Source organism: Pyxicephalus adspersus, chromosome 6, assembly GCF_032062135.1.
Source record: "Pyxicephalus adspersus chromosome 6, UCB_Pads_2.0, whole genome shotgun sequence".
Lineage (NCBI taxonomy): Eukaryota > Metazoa > Chordata > Amphibia > Anura > Pyxicephalidae > Pyxicephalus > Pyxicephalus adspersus.
In genome coordinates this window covers 36,279,634-36,298,613 of record NC_092863.1, presented here as the reverse complement: position 1 = coordinate 36,298,613, position 18,980 = coordinate 36,279,634, and the positions used below count along the sequence as shown (strand labels likewise).

The 18,980-nt window shown below is 35.6% G+C and overlaps 1 protein-coding gene across 1 annotated transcript in view; it reads right to left on the bottom strand.

Moving 5' to 3' along the window:
* The window catches only part of GAL3ST1 (galactose-3-O-sulfotransferase 1), a 33,641-nt gene extending 15,402 nt beyond the window's left edge, over positions 1-18,239 (bottom strand). The window contains exon 1 of the mRNA XM_072415263.1: positions 17,993-18,239. The gene's annotated coding sequence lies outside the window, so the exon portion shown is untranslated. The remainder of the gene's footprint in view (positions 1-17,992) is intronic.
* Positions 18,240-18,980: the final 741 nt, after the last annotated feature.

The following is an 18,980-nucleotide window of genomic DNA, read 5'->3' as shown; positions in this document are numbered from 1 at the left end:
TATTATCAAGCCAGGAATCCGGCTGGCAGTGAGGAGGCGAGTGTACGAGCGCCCTCGACTCCAGACAATCAGCTTTCAGCGAGCGCGGATTTTATTGATGAATCAGGGCCAATGTGTTGAACATTTGATCAGAGAACATTCACAAGAATCATATGCTCAAAAGATAAAATACCCTAAGAACATTGTGAAAATACCTTAAGAATTGCCCCATTCTAGCAACAACCACAGCTTTACACATTTTGCTGAAATCCCTAAAACTACTGAGTGAAAGAAAGTTTATCTGTCACTTTTTGTTGCTGGACGCAGCCTTAAACATAGTTTTAGTTCCTGCAAAATGTTTGATTTTAATTGTAAAATGTTAAACTAACATGTGTGGACATGTTGGGGAAAAACCAAAAAAATGGATGTTGCAGTAGCCAAGGTGGAGGGAAGACCTCATCAGCATGCTGTATTTACTATGCAATGGTTAGGATTGTCTTTCACCTATCTGTATTGTTTTTACTGCAGCAGAGAGAACAGGCGTCAGTACCTGACAGAAAACTAGCTGAACAGAATTTCATTTTTTAGGCAGGTTAGACAGTTCACACAAATGTGCCTAAAGGTTCAATTTAGCTGTCTTCATTTCAAATGAAACTTTTTTTAGTTGTCAGTAAAGTAAATAAAAATTGTTAATAAACTGGCCGGGGGACAGAGCTTGCTGTCAAACACTGTAGTAAGCAGCCCATATCCTACCGTGTTTCCCCAAAAATAAGACAGTGTCTTATATTTATTTTACCTCTGAAAATCTCATTAGGGCTTATTTTCAGGGGATGTCTTATTTTTCTCACAAAAAAATCTATATTTATTCATGTACAAAAATCTGTATTTACCAAAACCTGTAACCAATATTACAATGCTATAGAAAGATACCTCTGTGTTACCTGTGACCTGTCAAAATCACAGATTTCTTCTGTTATATACAAGAAGTCATGAATAGGAATTGACATAAATGAGTAATGAAAAAAAAACACAGCTTCATAAGCAAACAAGTACAACATAACAAGAAAATGTGCTGACAATTAACATGTGACTCATAGAGTTACATGTTAAATCTGAGTAAAAGCAAAAAAAAAAAAACAATAAATATGCATTGCTGCTAATGAATGAAATACCAGCAAGGACCTTTTGAAAAGAGAATCCACCAACCTCTTAGTGCTACCGGTAGTGTCACACCAGAGTACTGTAGGTTAATTAACCCTGCGATTTCTTCACACCTTGCTCCAGTGCTTTTGAAATCTCCTGCTCTCTCTCTGCTCTCTCCTTCCTCTTGGTATCCCTCCGTGTACCACGTGACCACACCCTCCGAAGAAGCCAATAGGGCTTACTTTCGGGGTAGGTCTTATTTTCAGGGAAACACGGTATGTACACGGTATGTATTCTGGCCACAACAACTTTCTTCAGAGATCATTTGTGATACACTTAGTGAAAGAGGAATGATTGAGACACAGAAGGGAGGGAGCAATTCAGAAAGTCATTCCCTGCTTATCGACAAGCAGGTAGCAAGAACTTTTTTGGCTTACGAGCTACTTTTATGACCAAGTCAAAATGATCTACCAACAATAAAAATGCTAAACATGTCTATATTTATATATATACTGATTATACTTTATATTTAAAATATTTATTGGTTACCTTGCATAACAGCATGAACATTGCATGAGCATGAACAATGCACAAAACAATTCTGTACATTTTTGGCCATTAACCTTACTCCGATGACGTCTTAAACTGTATAGAACCAGCCAAAGTTGCATAGTAGCTGGTAGCCAGCGTCAAACAGACTTCCAAATGATCCTCAGTTATGGTGGAACAGTATTTGGACTTAATAACTCCTGTGCGCGGTAGAGTTTATTTTGAAAGGCAGGGCCCAGCGATCTCCTCGCATGGCCTTTGCGATCTACTGGTAGCATGCGATCCACCTGTTGGGCACCCCTGGTCTACATACTGTCCTCCTTCAGAAGAGACTACATACCTTTATCCTACTGAGGAGATTTCACTGTGTGTCCCATAGTCTCATCAACAGACAGGAAGTGAGAGGAAATGTTAAAGTCAATGACAAATTCTATATATGACGTTGAAGATGACTGCAGCCAGATTGTTGTACCACACTGATTTTGGATAGAACCTACTAGGAATCGTTGTCTTTGCCCTTATGAGTGTGGGATGGTAATACTTGGTTCTTTCACACATCTACCTGAGAAAAACTCCCCACATACGAATCTGTATTGCTCAGTTTTTTACAAGATCCTTTTGATGTAATTGTCTAATAACCCACTTTTGAAAGTTTCTAGGGTGGTAAAAAGACTTAAAAATACCTAAAAAAAGTTTTTTCTTACACTAAATACAATATGCAAGGACCCAACTAGCACTCACCTAACCTTCTCTAATTAAAATTCTCCCGAACTCTGACCTTAGTCACATACATAAAACATCAACAGACAACCACCCTGGAACTACTCCTAACTTCCAAGGACACATTTAGGTGTTAATGATTTATCCTGATAACTATTGACACGCAGTACTAATTCACCTGTAGTACAGAGTAGAAAGGTTAGAACCAAAATCACTCTTGTCATCAAAATTTGATGCAATATTTTGACCTAGAAAAAATAATCACCTTTTGAGAATTTATTACTACAGACATATCCAGCCAAAATATGCCCAGCACAAAGTAAACCACCAAAGCTGTATTCAGCTTTTCTCCAGGATTTAATACAATACATTGCCCTTAGTACTCATAGATAAGATGAATGACAGTAATATCCAGGCACTGCAACCAGAAATAGAAGTATAAAGTAATAAAAGCAAAAAAGATTAATTATGGCAGTAACGGGGAAGTGATTGTGAAAACAAGAAGGTCCCGCTAAAGAATTTATAGGCTGCTATGTCTCTAGCATTACCTCTTACTTCTCTGATGTTGTCCTTTCTCTACTTTGTCACTGTCTGTCTGTCTTATTTTTCCTGTTCTCATTTCGGTATCTATTACAAGAGCATCACCTGAGCTCTCTCAGTATTCGTAAAAGTATCTCTTTGTATTTCTAAAGGGATAATTACTAGTTTTCTTCTGCTCTAGATGGGAAAAGTAAATGGAGGGTTTATTCTTAAAAAAAACTTACTCATATTTGTTCTCCATTGCAAATAATTCACTTTTTTACTTTTTAAATTTTAACCTATTTATGTTTACATTTCCTCTTTCTCTACTCTTCAGAAGAAATAAATGTTTTCATAAATCGGCCACACAACTGACAGTGAAGAAGTGTAGAATAAATTGGCCAATATGTAATTCAACTTGATTTTGTCACATTTATCAAAAAATATGCCAAAATCAAATTGTACAACTGAAATCAATAGAGGACCTTTGTTCATGTTCACTGTTTCCCTTTGGATGGATGCTGGGCAAGTTGTCTTCACATCACCCCAACTATAGGAAAAACTGTGCACAACTTTGGACATCCTTTCCAGATGATAAAAAAATCTTCTTTCTTTCTGTTGTACCCAAGACAGGCATGCTTCCATTAAGTATCAATAGGCCTAAATGAATCCATAGGCATCTTCCTAAAAAATTAACACTACTACCCTCAGGTATTTTCTGTCTTCCTGTAAAATTAAAGACCAAAGACCATGAAGTGTAGGCTGGAACTCACCAACACCTACCCCAATGTTTCCAAAAGTAGCTGTCACCTGCAAGACTTCCCTTATCCAATTACTGTAACAGAAATAAAATCCACCTTTCCAGGTTCCTAATGAGTTTGGTTAAGCTACTGTTTTTGCAGCCCCTACTGGTCTATCTAATGAAAACAATCCTCCACCTGTTTCAGACAGATGCCCAATATTTTATTTACATTTGTTAATATTCTAAAAAATATTTATTAGATTTTTTATTTGTCTATTTTCATATCTACATATTTTATTTTACTGCAATAAAATACTGAACCAATAGCATGTGCTTAATGCCAGCTTAGAGGGCAGGATTCATTTATCACTGGAGCAAGCAGGAAGATTATAGGAGAGTAGCACCCAATGCATAAGATACCTCTGCCATTCCAGGTAAGAATACCTAGGCCAAGGATGGGGGAAGGTGGCACAAAGGCAAAGTGTCTAAAATGATGATTCTGTTCTTGACCCTTAGCTGCAGGGTCTCACCCCTTAGCAAGCCCACAAATAGGGTGCACTCTTTGCAGATGCAAATACTCTACCCAAATTACATTCATATTTTGAGTTAGGATGGTTCACCCTTGTGCCACTCCAGTGACACTTATCTTATACTTGTGAGATGAGAACACGGAGTGATTTCAGGCTTCTACTTGTTATGCTGAATGTTGGACCATTAAGGTATTGTGATAAATATTTGTACCTGTGCTGTACTGGTTTTGTCGTATTTTCAAATCATTTCATTTTATATACTTTTTTATTGTTTTGTAATTTTATATATATATATATATAACAGATAACAATACAAATAAGTTTATTTTGCATCTGTGACTACTAGTAACTACCATAGTAAATATTTTTTTTCCAGTTAGTAAAACCTTGATTGGTAGACTTAAGAAAAGAGTATCAGCAAGGCACAAATGAAGCATGCCCTGCATATGTGATACATAAGAATAGTTTAAACTACAAATATACACAAATAATAAAAAAAAACTATATATAGAAAAGCACACTAACATACACACAGTGATACATTGTATAAGCATGTGTGACTGCACAATAGTGGGTGGTACTTTGCTACAGCAAACTTTATACTTGTAGTAATATTTAAATGAATTGTGTACGACTAAGGTATATAAGGTGTGTAAGAAGTATAAGATGAAAAGGTGTGTAAAGTGTATTAGGTATGTAAGGTTGAGTTTCAGAACTGTCGATCAATTTACAACTGTACAACTGAATCACTAATGAAATGCTCTAGGGCTTACACAGCATTGAAAAAAAACATCTAACCTTGGTTCCCACACCCTGCTTATTAGTTTCTGTTGTTTCTAATAATTCGCAAAAACACATTATACTAGGGTTCGCTGCACAGGTCTCTGAAAATAAACCTACAAGGTTTTGCTACAAGCAAGCCAGGCCAACTTTTCACAAGGAGATTGTAAATTGCCTCTGACATATATAATATGTCTAATCTCAGCATAAATTTAGTAAGACAAACATAAAATTATTTCCCTGCTTTTTCTTTTTAATTAAATAATTAATTAATCAGATTTTTATTATTTTTTTTTCAAACGACCAAAGAAAGTTTGTTCAGATAGAAAAAAAAATTGTTTCTGATTTTCTAAAAATGTCTTCTGTATGTTTAAATGTGTGCAGAACACCCAAGCATAGGATTGCTCTTTTCAGATACGGGGACATATTCTGGCACATAAAAGCATTGTGCTTTTATAGTGGTTTTGAGTGGGATTATTTTTGTTGTATTTTTTTTTATATATCTTACAACAGAGGTGCTTTTTTTAGGGTAAAGTTTATATGATTGGAACTATAGGAAATTGGACATCACTATGGGGGAAGTTTCTTTCCCTACGAGTGACATGCGCGGTTCGGAGTCCATAAATTTCCTGGTCTATGAGGTCCAAAAGGTTGGCAACCACTGATTTATATAATATACATGGAGACTTTTGAATATGTTTGTTTAAGTTATTTTTTGTCTTTAATATATTTTTTTTTATTGTGGTGAAAATAAAAGAATTTAATTCACTTTGTATTGTTAGATTCCTTTATCTCTTTGGATTTGCATCAAATACCTGTTACACATAACAAATTGTAAATTATGCATCTCAAGAACTCTGAGCTAGACCCAGTGGGCTTGATTTATTAAAGCTACGATAGACTATCTTTAGAGGACCTGGGTGATCCAACAAACTTAGAATGAATCTGGTCCAAGACTGAAAACATTCCCCAACAAATAGCAAACTATCTATTCCAGATTTGCTGGATCACCCTGGTTCTCCCATGATAGTCTTTCTTCTCCAGTTTTGGAGATCTTTAATAAATCAGGCCCAGTGTTTTTGTTGTGCTTTTCAATGTGTAATATGTACAAATGTTACTCTTTTATCCACAAGCATTGGATTAAGAGGGGAAAACATATAGTCATGAAAATAACTGTTTTAAATAAAATGACAAGTACATTATTTGCACAACCAACTTCATGATATTTATAAAAGCCTAACATGCATATTGACAATGACGATATCCTACAGGATTACCCTGCAGTAGAATGTCCTCAAATGACATCTGTGCTTTAGGGAAGAGCAAAGTTTCTATTTAATTGTTGACAGGTAGGGTCAGAAGCCATTGTAACCATTATTTGGGATTCCTAGAGCTCCTCTGCTTAATGTTTATTGAGCAAGAAATGTTCCTAATGCAGTATTCCAAATGCAATTTACCCTATCTTATTGTGCAATTATCTGATCACTAAACTTTTTACAGCACCCTGCTGGACTCTGCTTGATCTTTCCTCTGCACAATCGTTCATGATCTTTCTTCATTTCACAGTGTAGCAAAGCAGGAAAATGATGAAATTGAGTCTAAAATAAATTATGTAAAGAAAAATGTAATGGTTTCAGTTTAATATGGCGATGAGGGGGGATAAGTAGGATTTGAGTAAGGCAAAAGTTTAGCAAATTAAACTTCAACAAGTGTCACTGACCACATGGGTTTAAATGTTTTAAAACAGCAACATGTTTTAGCCTTCCATACTACATGTTACATGTTAAAAAACTATAACATAAAATGTGTGGAATATTTGTATAACCTAAATGAAATGTCTGACACATAACTGGCAGAGTATCAGGCAACCCTTTATTAATGCCCATTACCCAGGGCCTACCTTAGGTAGAAGTGGATTCTATACTGCACAAACCTCTGCGCTGCTGCAGAACTTAAAAGGCAAAAATGCCAAGACAATATTTTGGATGGGCTAGATAGGGAACAAGGTATTTTCTACTATTGGATTGGAAAGGAGGGGGGACTTTTCTGCAATAAGGAGAGGCTTAATTTGTGTAAAGTGCACGCATTTTAGTATATTAGAGCAGCGTTTTCATAATGTATTTCCCACCATTTGAAACTGATTTATTAGTGCTGTTAGCGTTCATTATTATCATAAGGCTTGCAATGTTTAGAAAGAGATTTTTAAAGTCTTTCCTGTTACGTCTACAAATGCAAGCAATTTAACAGGGTAGCTGCTCCACCTAGTAGTGTAATCCTAAATAAGATGATAAAAGGCCTACTAGATAATATACAACAGCAAGGGTGAGCTAAGGATCCTCAGGCATCCATTGAACCTTTATGTGTTTGTGGATCTGTGATAATATAGAGATCCTTTTGTCAATTTAAAAAAATGTGCCCCATAGGATTAATAATTCATTAACAGCTGTAGCTGGGGCCACTGTCTTGGATGAGATGTTAGCAGATCTACAGTCGTCATTCAAGTTATACTCTATTGTTTCCTCCCCAGAAGCTACAGAAAGGTTATGTAGGGAAGTAATGGGAGGGACAGAGATGCTGCCCCTGATTCATCAAGCAGAATCGGATTATCGCTCGCGCATTCGTATTCGCGATCCGAAATCGTACGCCATCGCGCTATTCAGCAACTGAAAAAGATCGCGGCCGGAGCAGCGCATCTCCGGCAGCTTTACACTGGCGAGCCTGCATTAAAAGTCACTGTTCCCTTAAAAAATCATTCTTTCTAATGGCACACACATTACCCATAGCCCTAAAAAAAAATGTTTGCGCTGTTTAAATGTTTTTAACATTTATGTGCAATCCGGCTGGCAGTGAGGAGGCGAGTGTACGAGCACACTCGAGTCCGGACCGCGGTAAACCGTGATCACTGGCCGCGCGTACTTTCGCGCTTCCAGCGAGCGCGGATTTTATTGATGAATCAGGGGCGCTGGGTCACCATAGTCAATAATTAGAAACTCCGAAAGGAGGAGAGAACTATGGAAACGTATTTACTAGAAAGTTTAAAGGCATATTGCAAATAAATACAAATCATCCATGTACATACATTTAAGACATAAGAAAAAAAAAGATTACATATAAGAATATAAACAATGCAGATACTGACAATAACCAAAGCATTACCACAAGTAAACCATACAAAACCAAAGATATATGTATACATAAAGCTATTATTGACACTGTAACTATAATCAGGAAAATACAACATACAGCGGAATAGTTGTTATGTTATAAACATTGTAGAACAACAAGGAAAACAGCAATGAGTGTGTCTATGAAGTAATATTATGTGTCATGTAAATACATAAAACTTATCCAACAAAGATCAGATAATACATGCTGACACAAGTCTCATCCTTTAAACTGTTCAGTTTTTAGGTTCAACATGTTATCAGTGGTTTAGGATTGTCAGGTTAATGAATATGGGTTACACAGCTGGTATTTGTTCAAATTGCTTTAGACTTCCTCTGTCCTTATAAGTAAGTAAGCAAAAGAACTTGATTAATCATAGTTTCCTAGGCAAATATTGAGGAGAGGACAGGTTTCTTCCAGTGCATTGGTATAACCTTCTTAAGATAACACAGGAGTATATGGAGGAATGTTGTTAACAATGTACATCATCTGTATCAATCTCACATTTCAGAAACACTAAGCTGATTTACATGTATTAAGAGCATGAATTGTGTCAAAAATGTGAATTCAGTCTTGTAGGTTCTAATTTATGTGAGAATCCTCAAATCATATGAAAGAAGAAGCCTATAACATCTCCACATCAAGAACATTCAGTTTTGGGTAAGTAAACCAGTTTATGTAATCCTATTAGTGTCATATAAATAAGGGGAGAATATTTAAACTGAATTTGTCAATCTCTTTATGTATTACTGTGGAAATATACTGAGGTAGAATACCATTTTTCATTCCCAAAATCTGATATACGTGCCCATTTCATTATTATTAATAATAAACAGGATTTATATAGCGCCAACATATTACGCAGCGCTGTACATATTACATATTATATTCTTCTAAGGGTGTGCAATGTATAAATAAACTAGCTGCTAAAAAGAAAGCGTATCTATCATTCTTTAGGTTTATACCCTCCAAAAATACAAGAGGGATTTGGAGATGTCTTTTCTGCATCTTACATAAGTATTTATGACTATACTTATATCAATTTGTGTATGATAGATACTGGCAAGCACCTACTATGCAAATAAAGTTAGAATGTTTATATAAAATTTGTCAAGATGATTAATTTAAAATCATCCACATGGTGCACAACCTCGAACACTATACAATTAATGACAAATACTAAATAGACACTTTAGGAAACAACATGCTGAGAAACATAAAAGGTTAAAGAAAGTAAGCTGTATTTATACAAAGAGGGAAGTGAATCTGAGCATGGTATTAATATTAATAGGTAAGTGTGACCTGAGAGTCCTTAATTTAATGAATGAAACATGAAGCGTACAATCCGTGACCTAAAATTTATTAGCAAGGCTCAGCATGACCAAGGATGTACTTGGGGCAATATAGTGTGTGAACAATAAAAACACTTTGCCCTTCAAATGGCTCACTGCTTTTATTACTATTAATGGGAAATATATTTTTTCTATAGCATGGTTATTAGTCTTTTCAAGATAGCTTTCTCTTGAATAAACAATCTGAAAGAACTGACTGGTGCTTTATCATAAAACAATATTTCAGAACCGTAAAATGAATCGTCATTTATGTCATGTGTGGCTCCTATGCTGTCAGATCTATAAAGAAAATTACTGGTAGCACCTATGTAATAACATAAACATACACATAAGAGATATTACCAATAGCAGCAGCTACATCAATCTAAGCAGAACTGAAACTTTGCAGCTCGAGCTCTATAAAACACAACACACTGGAAAAAGGAGTCAAGAAACTAAAAAAAGGAGTCACTAAAATAAAAGTTAGTGGCTAAGAAAAACAACTGTACATGATGACATTGAAGAGCTGGAAGCAATTGTATTAATTGCCATGACTGATAGTATTAACAGAAGCAAAGGTTAATATTGACGTCCTCACAATTCATCACAACAGGTTTCCTTACAAAGCATATGCTTTCATTTTAGATCTTATAACACCAATGTCTAAGCTTGTTAGTGCTTTCATTATAAAAACAAAATGAATTTAATGTGAAGGAGGTATTATGTTTAAAATATGTATTTCTTGCTTTTGTGAAAGATTATATTAGAGGTTAGATTATGATAACCTCATAAAAAAGTAGTAATATTTATATGTTAAATGTCACTCCATTTAAAAACAGTCATAGGAAATAAAATATTTAGAGCTAGGCATTTTGTACAAAACGAAAATGTTTACGCTGTTGTACATGCAGATTGCAGGCCAGCCCTTTCATTGTTACTGTCTTATGGATAATAAATACACTGTATATCTGTTGGCCTAATATTGACATTGCTTTAGGTAATGGGTTACTAATTAGCACAGTTCATTCGGTTACTAGAAACATAAACTCCATATATAGCAAGTAATCATCTACACTTCGCTGAAAATCACAAAGCATCACAAATTAAAACAGACGGGTAATATTGCTTAGTAAGTAACTGATTCTGCAACAAGCACCTCCAATACTATAATGCAGTAATATTACATTTATTGTCTGGTTCAGAACAAGAAACCTATGTGAATAGCTTTTTGTTGTGTACAATAGGAATTAATATGTGCATTTACTATTTTCTATATAAAAGCAACAATTGGTATTGTCTCAATTGGACTTGGAATCATACTCTTGCAATCCTGTTCACAGAAGAGCTCAGAATATTGGAGGGAGAAGAAGTACATGGAGTGAACTGGGTAACTGAGCGATGAGCTCATGGGTCAGCTGCTTCTGTCAAGTTACGAGCCGGGGTCATTGACATTTATTACTAAATCACAGTAAGATCTTTTTGCTGACTATAAAGTCTGCCAGGTATGTGTAAACTTCAGAAATGAAAAGACAGGATACCAAATATTTGGCAGGTAAAACTGCCTTTATATACAGTATAGGTTTTATCTTTCATTTAGCTCTTTGTTTGGTTTAAAAAAAATATGCAAAAATAGATTATGCTAACGACTCAGGAGGTAAATCAGTAAAACATGGTTGATAGCATTAGAATACACTTTGCACATTATCATAGGTCTTTATTGGGAACATTTGGTTATACAAACTTTTACGGTTATCACTGTGCATATGTTTTTTTCCTGTTTTTATTACAACAGGGATATTTGTCACGTGTTATTTTTGAATTGGAGATTGTAAAAAAATGGTTGTTGTTGATCATGCATATCGGACTGTTCTAAGGCAATGCCACCTCCGACACAAAAATACTGTGCAGTGACCCACAGGCAATGCTGGTGGCTAGTCCTTTGCATTACTTTCAGTACAGTCATCAGCTATTGATCACCCCCAATGCTGATCATTCTTTTATAAATGTGGTAATATGAAAGTGATGATCAGAAAATAAAGACAACAATAATGTTATGATTTGTTATTGGATTGACACCGTTTGATAAATGAGCGCCGTAATGTTTAAATAGCTGCACTTAGGTCACTTGGACCTTAGCTGAGATTGACCTCCCAGCCAGCACAGGTACACAGAATGCAGATCTGGCATTGTTAAGTTAATGCCAGAGGCTGGAGAAGGAGCGGAAAGCTTTGACAGGCAAGGAGGACCAGCAGCAGTGATAACCAACTCAGAGGTCAGACTGAAAGCATTGCTCCTGGAGGACTCTGCACTCCATGAATAGACTGTGATGATGTGCAGAGATGAACCCTGGCAGCTAGGAGAACAGTAGGCATATAAATGTGGGCAATGGTGGCCAAGCCAACTCATACACACTGATGCCCTAAACTTATTCCTAAAATGGGGTAATCTGGCCCTGTCTTTATCTGATGGTTTTATCTGCAATAACAATGTTAGGAATGTCAACTCTTCATAGTTTTTCAGCAATCACCTAAGTTTCCACAACCTTCTCCTAGTTACTCATAATACTGTCTAAACTTTCCGGGACCTCTGCCCATACTTTATTAGAATTGTGTCAGAGGTGCTTCTTTGCCAAACTTGCCACAGCAGTACTATGCTGACTTGTAGGCAAGGGAGCGTACACCTGCATAGGAAAGAATTATGTAGCCATGTTAGCACAACATGAAGCACCACAGATGTCTAGCCCCCTCTATTAGTGTGCGGAGTGGTGGTCAGGTGAAGCTAGCTGGCGGGTTTTTTTGTCTGGGCCTTGCTTTCCTCATTAGTATTTCTATTGGTCTGAAGCATGCTGGATGCATTAATTCACTGAAGAAATATCACTAACCTTATGTTAGGAAGTGGTGTTTGTAGATGATTGTGATACCCGCATTCCCAGCTCATAGTAAGTGGTTAAAACCTCATTCTTTTTTTATTGCTGTCCTTATCCACATTTAGGTTTACTCTCTGTGTTTGCTGACTTAAAAGTAAGAGAGAATACCTTACTCACTTGTGCAGTGAAGTGTGGTACATATAACAACTGATACGCGATCTGACATTGCATTGAAAGTAATGTCTAACATTTCCATTATATACAATGCAGAACAGTGCATTGATTTTGTGTGTGACACTCTATACATATAATGAATGGGGTCAGTGTTACAACAGGCAGCAGTGCAGGTGGCTGTGCATTGCTGTTCTTTGCCATATAACATGTAACCGCTACATCTCTTTTTATGAATAGTGTTCTAATTCCATCTGTATTTTCATGCAAAAATCGCTACTTTCTTTGCATGGAAATTTATTTTACATTGTAGGCCTATAATTCTTAGACATAACTCACCAAAATATGTAATATATGAAAATGTAAATAATAAACTTTAAATAAAAAAAAAAACACAAAAATCTGTTAAAAAAAATAAAAATAAAAAAAAGAAACCTGTAAAAAAACTATACAGTAGCATGAATAATATATATATATATATATATATATATATATATATAATATAATATAATTAAATATATTATATAAAGATTTCTTTTTTATTAGACTCAATACAGCTATTTTGTAATAAATCAAATACAAAATTATTTGAATATCCCGCTGCTCCTCGCGCCCGCACCGACGCATGCACCGACACATGCACCGACATCACCAGGAAACCCCAGAGATCGTCTCTGCATTCGCCAGCTAACGATCGAAAAAAGAAGACGTGTACCGAGGGCCTGCAGGGACCAGCAGGACGCTGGGGGACGCCAACGGAACAAGGTAAGTGGTTTTTTTTATGTTTTTAGTGACCCTGAGAGTGACTCGGGATTACCACTTTTAGCATGTAAAACCCACCCCGAGTCACTCTCAGGATTACCGGCAGGAGGGCTAAAAACAGTCTTCAATTACCTCCGCAGATTCAGGTATTAAGGAGAAATTTACCTTCAAAATAAATGCCAATGGTACAGGAGACAGGAAACTCTAAGGCAGAAGGCATAGACTACGATGAAAAAGAAAAAAGATCTAACCATTCAATATTTTATATTTTCCGCCAGTACATGTGCATGTAGTAGAGCCTGATTGGCTGCTAGTTATGGACCTCTGTTTCTCCCAGAACAAGTACTATTAATAGTGGATTATAAGAACGAATTTAGGTACAAAAGCTTTAAATGAAAAATAGACAGCTTTTATGGTCTGCTTACAATGCATTGACTGTCTCTTTGAGCTGCATCTTATTTACTTTTCCGGATATAAATAATTTATACACATTTAAATAGGACATGCTGCATTTGCAAGATTGTGAGCTCTTCGGGGCAGGGTCCTCTCCTCCTGTATCACTGTCTGTATTAGTCTGTCATTTGCAATCCCTATTTAATGTACAGCGCTGCAAAATATGTTGGCGCTATATAAATCCTGTTTAATAATAATAATAATATTTTGCAATGATAGATATCAAATGCAAAACCTAGAAAAAGCAAACTGAAACACAAATTATTACTGCTTTATACCATTTAAATTCTTATTTCTTATACTGCGTTCTTGATCTTTGAAGAATGCATGTCAGCAGCAAAACACAAACGCTTTTGTATACAACACCTAAATGTGGGCCACTTGGCTTCAAATGCCAACGGCTGTTTTTAGCCTAGTGAAATGACTTTACAATCCTAAAAGAGTTTGTTGTATACTTCTTCTAACCCAAAAGTGGTAGCCTAGTTTTTTATTTCAATATTGAACATATCTGATGACAAGAAATTATTAAGTCTGTTGTAGAAGCATATTAACGGTAAAAGTAGCATAAAAAGTTTGAACTTTTAAGGTCGTAAATATCAATCTATGCTAGTTTTGTATCAGCTCACAAACATTACCCACGTATTATGGGCTGCCTTATGAACAACGCACACACTAAATATGTGTATGTGTCATTTTTTTGCAGTGCAACACAATTTACATTCGTACATTGGCATGGTGCATTGGGGTTCAACTAACAAACTGAAAAAATTAACTTCTGTTAATTAACTGTTCCTTAAGATAATATTCATTTTTTACACAAATTATGCCAGTAGCTTCAGGCAGATACGCTAAATTTACTTTATTTTTTTTTAAATCAGCAATGTCTTATTCAGTCTTTTGCTTAGGTCATTATCATATCAAACACTTTATAGTTTTCTATTGTTTATAAAATAAACTAGTGACTAAGATTATACTGATGATTAAAACTGTAAAATTCTTTGAATACTTTCCAAAAAAAGAAAAAAACTTATACTTTTTAGGCTTTCTTTTAGGTATAATTTGAACTTACTTTCTTTTATATGCAATCTATAAAAAATAACTGATAAGCTAACTTACTGTACAAAAAAGGATTTATAAAGTAGAGCAGACCTAAACTAAAAAAGAAACGTCACCAAGTGCTAGAGGTTTTGGGCAAAATAAATGCTCAGCGTCTCCTTCTGCTGATTATAGAATATGCTCACCCACAGCAACATGTTGTGACATCATATGCAGATCAAAGTTCATCCTTTTGTGGAAGGGAGTCATCCCTCTCAGTTTATGTTTTAGCAGTTAGCTATCTGATGTTTGAGAAAAAATAATGCTGAACTAGTATTTCTGTAACCTTACACATAAGTAAACCTTTTAATGAGATAAGTTCATGGTCATTCAGATAAAATTATTATATACAGTATAATAAATAAAAATAATATAAAATATTTATGTACTCGGGCATGCACAGAAAAAGCAGCCAAGAGCCTTCTGGGATGCGTGACGTAGGTGATTGAGAATTAAGGGGGCGGTGCTGCACTTTAAAAAAAATAAAAAAACGGGTGTTGCACTTTTATAGTATTTTTCATTTAAACACAATTTTTAAAAACTTGTTATGCCATCAGTGTTCCACTGGGGAAATTTCCTTTTACTTCCTGCCCAATAGTTACAAAGTGATAATACATTTCTCTTAAGTAAGGGAAATCAGGACTTGCCAGAACACATTTTTTCTGGGTATTCCAACTCCTCTTGCCCCATTTACCCATCTCAGAACTAATTAAAGCTTTAAAAAAAAATCTAAATGTTTCTAAATCTATGGTCACATGACACTCCAGTTCCTGCATTTTTTCTCTTTTATCATGCAGAACAGAAGGTGTTCTTGTATCCAGATCTCTGTCCAGGTGGCCATAAAATTCCTATTAGCTGTATAGCAATGCTAATTCCCCTCTTGCAACTCTCAGAAATGGGACTGGTGAGGGACATAGATGACAAACTTATATCAGTATTTAAAGGCTTTAAAACTGTTGAATAGGGTCACAGGCTTTAAAAGTGGACTTTTCTGTCCCAGTTTCTGTGGTCACAAGGACAGACAGTGAGTGTGATTAGGCAGATAAGTTGATTTTATTGCAGGAGGGACATCACATCATATTTTTTAGCTTTAACAACTTCAGAACAAATTAAAATTTAAAAAATCTCGTTGAGGCATTCCGTCACAAAGTAATACATAGGGCTGAAAAAAAGAAATTGGACTGGTGCAGGTTTTAGATAGATTCTAATGGAAACAAACTGGTGATTCCTCAAATTTCAGACTCAAATTGCAGTACAGAAAATGAGGATTTTTAAACAACAACCATGCATAACAAGCAATCAAATTTCACTTTCTGACCTTTATAAGGAACAGCCTATTTGTCTCAGATTCCAAAATAGATCATGCATTTCACCTCTCCCCTACCTGTTTAGTTACTTTATTGGCACTGTAACAATATAAATAAATAAATTCTGTAATCTCGAAATTGTAGATAACAGTATATATAACTGAGTGAAATATACTAACTGAAATATACAGGGTAAAGACAAAGACCATTGTTGATTGTATAGCAGAATATGGCATACACTTCAAAGAAACTGCAAACATTACTCATCTAGCACGATAAATACAAGCCATGTGTACAAGACTAACAAAGTCTAGCAAAGTAAGTAAGATTTTATTAATCACTGCAAGAGAACCCTGCACCTTTTTACATTCCCTAATAATTTGTGTAACGGCGAGGTGATTTGCAAGAAATCATTAAAAAAAAAATACAAATGTTGATATGTCCCAGGCTGGGATCACACCTAAGCCCCCCAGCATTGGACAAGAATCAAATAGCTAAAGTACAATCAGAATATAGGTAATCTGTATCAAAGAGAGGCGTCAACAACACATAAATCCTTGTGAAGGGAATAGGGGGGTGGGAATTCTTTATTGTACCTATTATCAGTTGTTGAATAAACTGTGATGGCCTATAAACTGATAAAGAAAATTATCTGTTAGGATACTTTGCCCTCGACTTTGTTCTTTATTCCTAAGAAAGATTCTTCTAATCATATAAGTCATGTGTATTGCTCATTCATTTTTTTACTGGCATTTCATAAAGAACGTCAATAAAAGTTTAGGAGAATGACATAATAAGGATAAATATATGGTTTCACAAAATGATGGGAACCATCACAATATAGGTAAAAACACGAGAACAAGCAACTTTTGAAATATCCACTTGTTAAATTTTATTATTCAGCGCTGTGTAATATGTTGGTGCTTTATAGATACAGTTTAATAATATTAGTATTAATAATATTTTAGAAGTGCCAATGGGCGCCAGGCAGCTACATTTTATTGATGAGACTATGGTAATCGGAAATCTAAATGTAAATGTAGAAGTGGTTAGTGTGAACGAACGTAATAAATTAACAGTTTACTAATAATTTGTTAAGCCAGTTTGGAAACAATGGATGAGATTTCTCTATAGAGTCCCATTGCTTATTTAGCCACCAGGCCTTGTGCCCCAGCTAGATTTGTACTCTGTTACTAAACTTTCAGGCACCCCATTCTTAGATAATGTCATCTGACCATAAAATAGGTAATAAAATTATTATGCATCAATATCCTTTAAAACAGATCACATTTCAAGAACAATATACTCCTGTTTTGTACAGTGGATTTTAATATGCTTGTCTGCAGGTAAAGCCCTAAACAAAGTTTGTACTTACCCATATTCACCTATGGGTAAGTACACGGCCGTAAATTCTCTTTTAGTTAATGGACAGTAAAGTAAAAACATGCAATGAAAAATAATGTTTTATACTGTTGTGATCTTTCTCCGTAAGATAGAAGTATCACAATGGCATGTACCTTAACCAACTGTACCTTAACTTCAATACAAAAGTAAACATAAATATTGGTAAATGATATTGTAGTGATACTTATATTATTAGAAGTGAAATTCATCATAACCTGTCTTTTTTTTTTAAATCAATCGGTGGTTTTAGATGATGAATCACCTCTTACATTTGTCTTTTTTCTGTAATATCATTAAAGTTATTTAACGAAATGAAGAAGAAGAAATGACAGGTATATTTTAAATGTCCAATCAGGTTTTAAAATTAGTCACATGGCTAAAAGTAAAGTTACGTGCTTGTAAATTGAGCCGATACTAAGTCTGGTAACATTCCCAAACAAAAGCTATCCCACCCACCTTGTACAAATGTCACTTACCTCTCTCACTGAAGTCTCCCAGACAGGTTTTAAATTTTTCCCAGGGTCAGATGTCTGTCTTTTCCATGTTTCCAGGAGCCTATGTGCAGGATAAGGGAATCATCTTTAATGACATATAATGAACCTGTAGGTCTGAAAGCCCAATGTGCTTTGCTGTTATTCTCTGCCACTCCTCCAGCACTCACTCAGCTGGCCCTCCTCTTTTAGAATATTGCCTACTTATCTCTTCTTCCCACTGAGTGACTTTAACTGTTTACACCTCTGTAAAAAAAAAAAAAAGACCTAATGTCAGTTTAATGCAGCCACAAAATAGAGTAAAAGAGTTTCCTCCTAACTACAGAGTGACTTGCAATGACACATTCAATGTCTACATTACACTCCTCTCCTCACTCACTCCTCACTCAGCTCTCTCCACCCTCTCTATCCCAGCACAGAGAGACCATTCAGTTTCTGGAGAGAACAAGGCTTTTCTTATCAGCTAGCAGAACAAATAGCAGTCTCACAAGCTTGAATCTGGGGGTCTGGCTGTCATAGAGGAGGGAGGCCTGTGACTTACAGGTGGGTGTAGCTCATAGGGCCTGTCACTGCTGGAAGAGGGTCATTATAAAGGCAAATCAATGGGAAGGAAAAAACAGCACACAACTAGAATAAAACGCAGCTGACACGAGTGCAGGTCATGTTTTAGAGTGGCCAACATCCCCAAAATGTCAGAAGGCACGCCAGTCATCTGTAAATCTGTATCCAGGTTTCAGCAATGGATACATTTCCTCCTCCCTCATCTGTCTTGTGATAGAATTACTTCATTCTTATCAGTGAGTTTGCAGTTTTCCTTTTTTCTTCTTCTTTTAACAGTGTTGGATAGCCTGAAACAGTTTTTTTTTAGCTTTTTAACACAGGAAACCCTTGAAATAACTTTCAAGTCTTTAGGGAACCCATTCTATAATTACTACATCCAAAACTCACAGTATATTATAGTGGTGATCAGTAG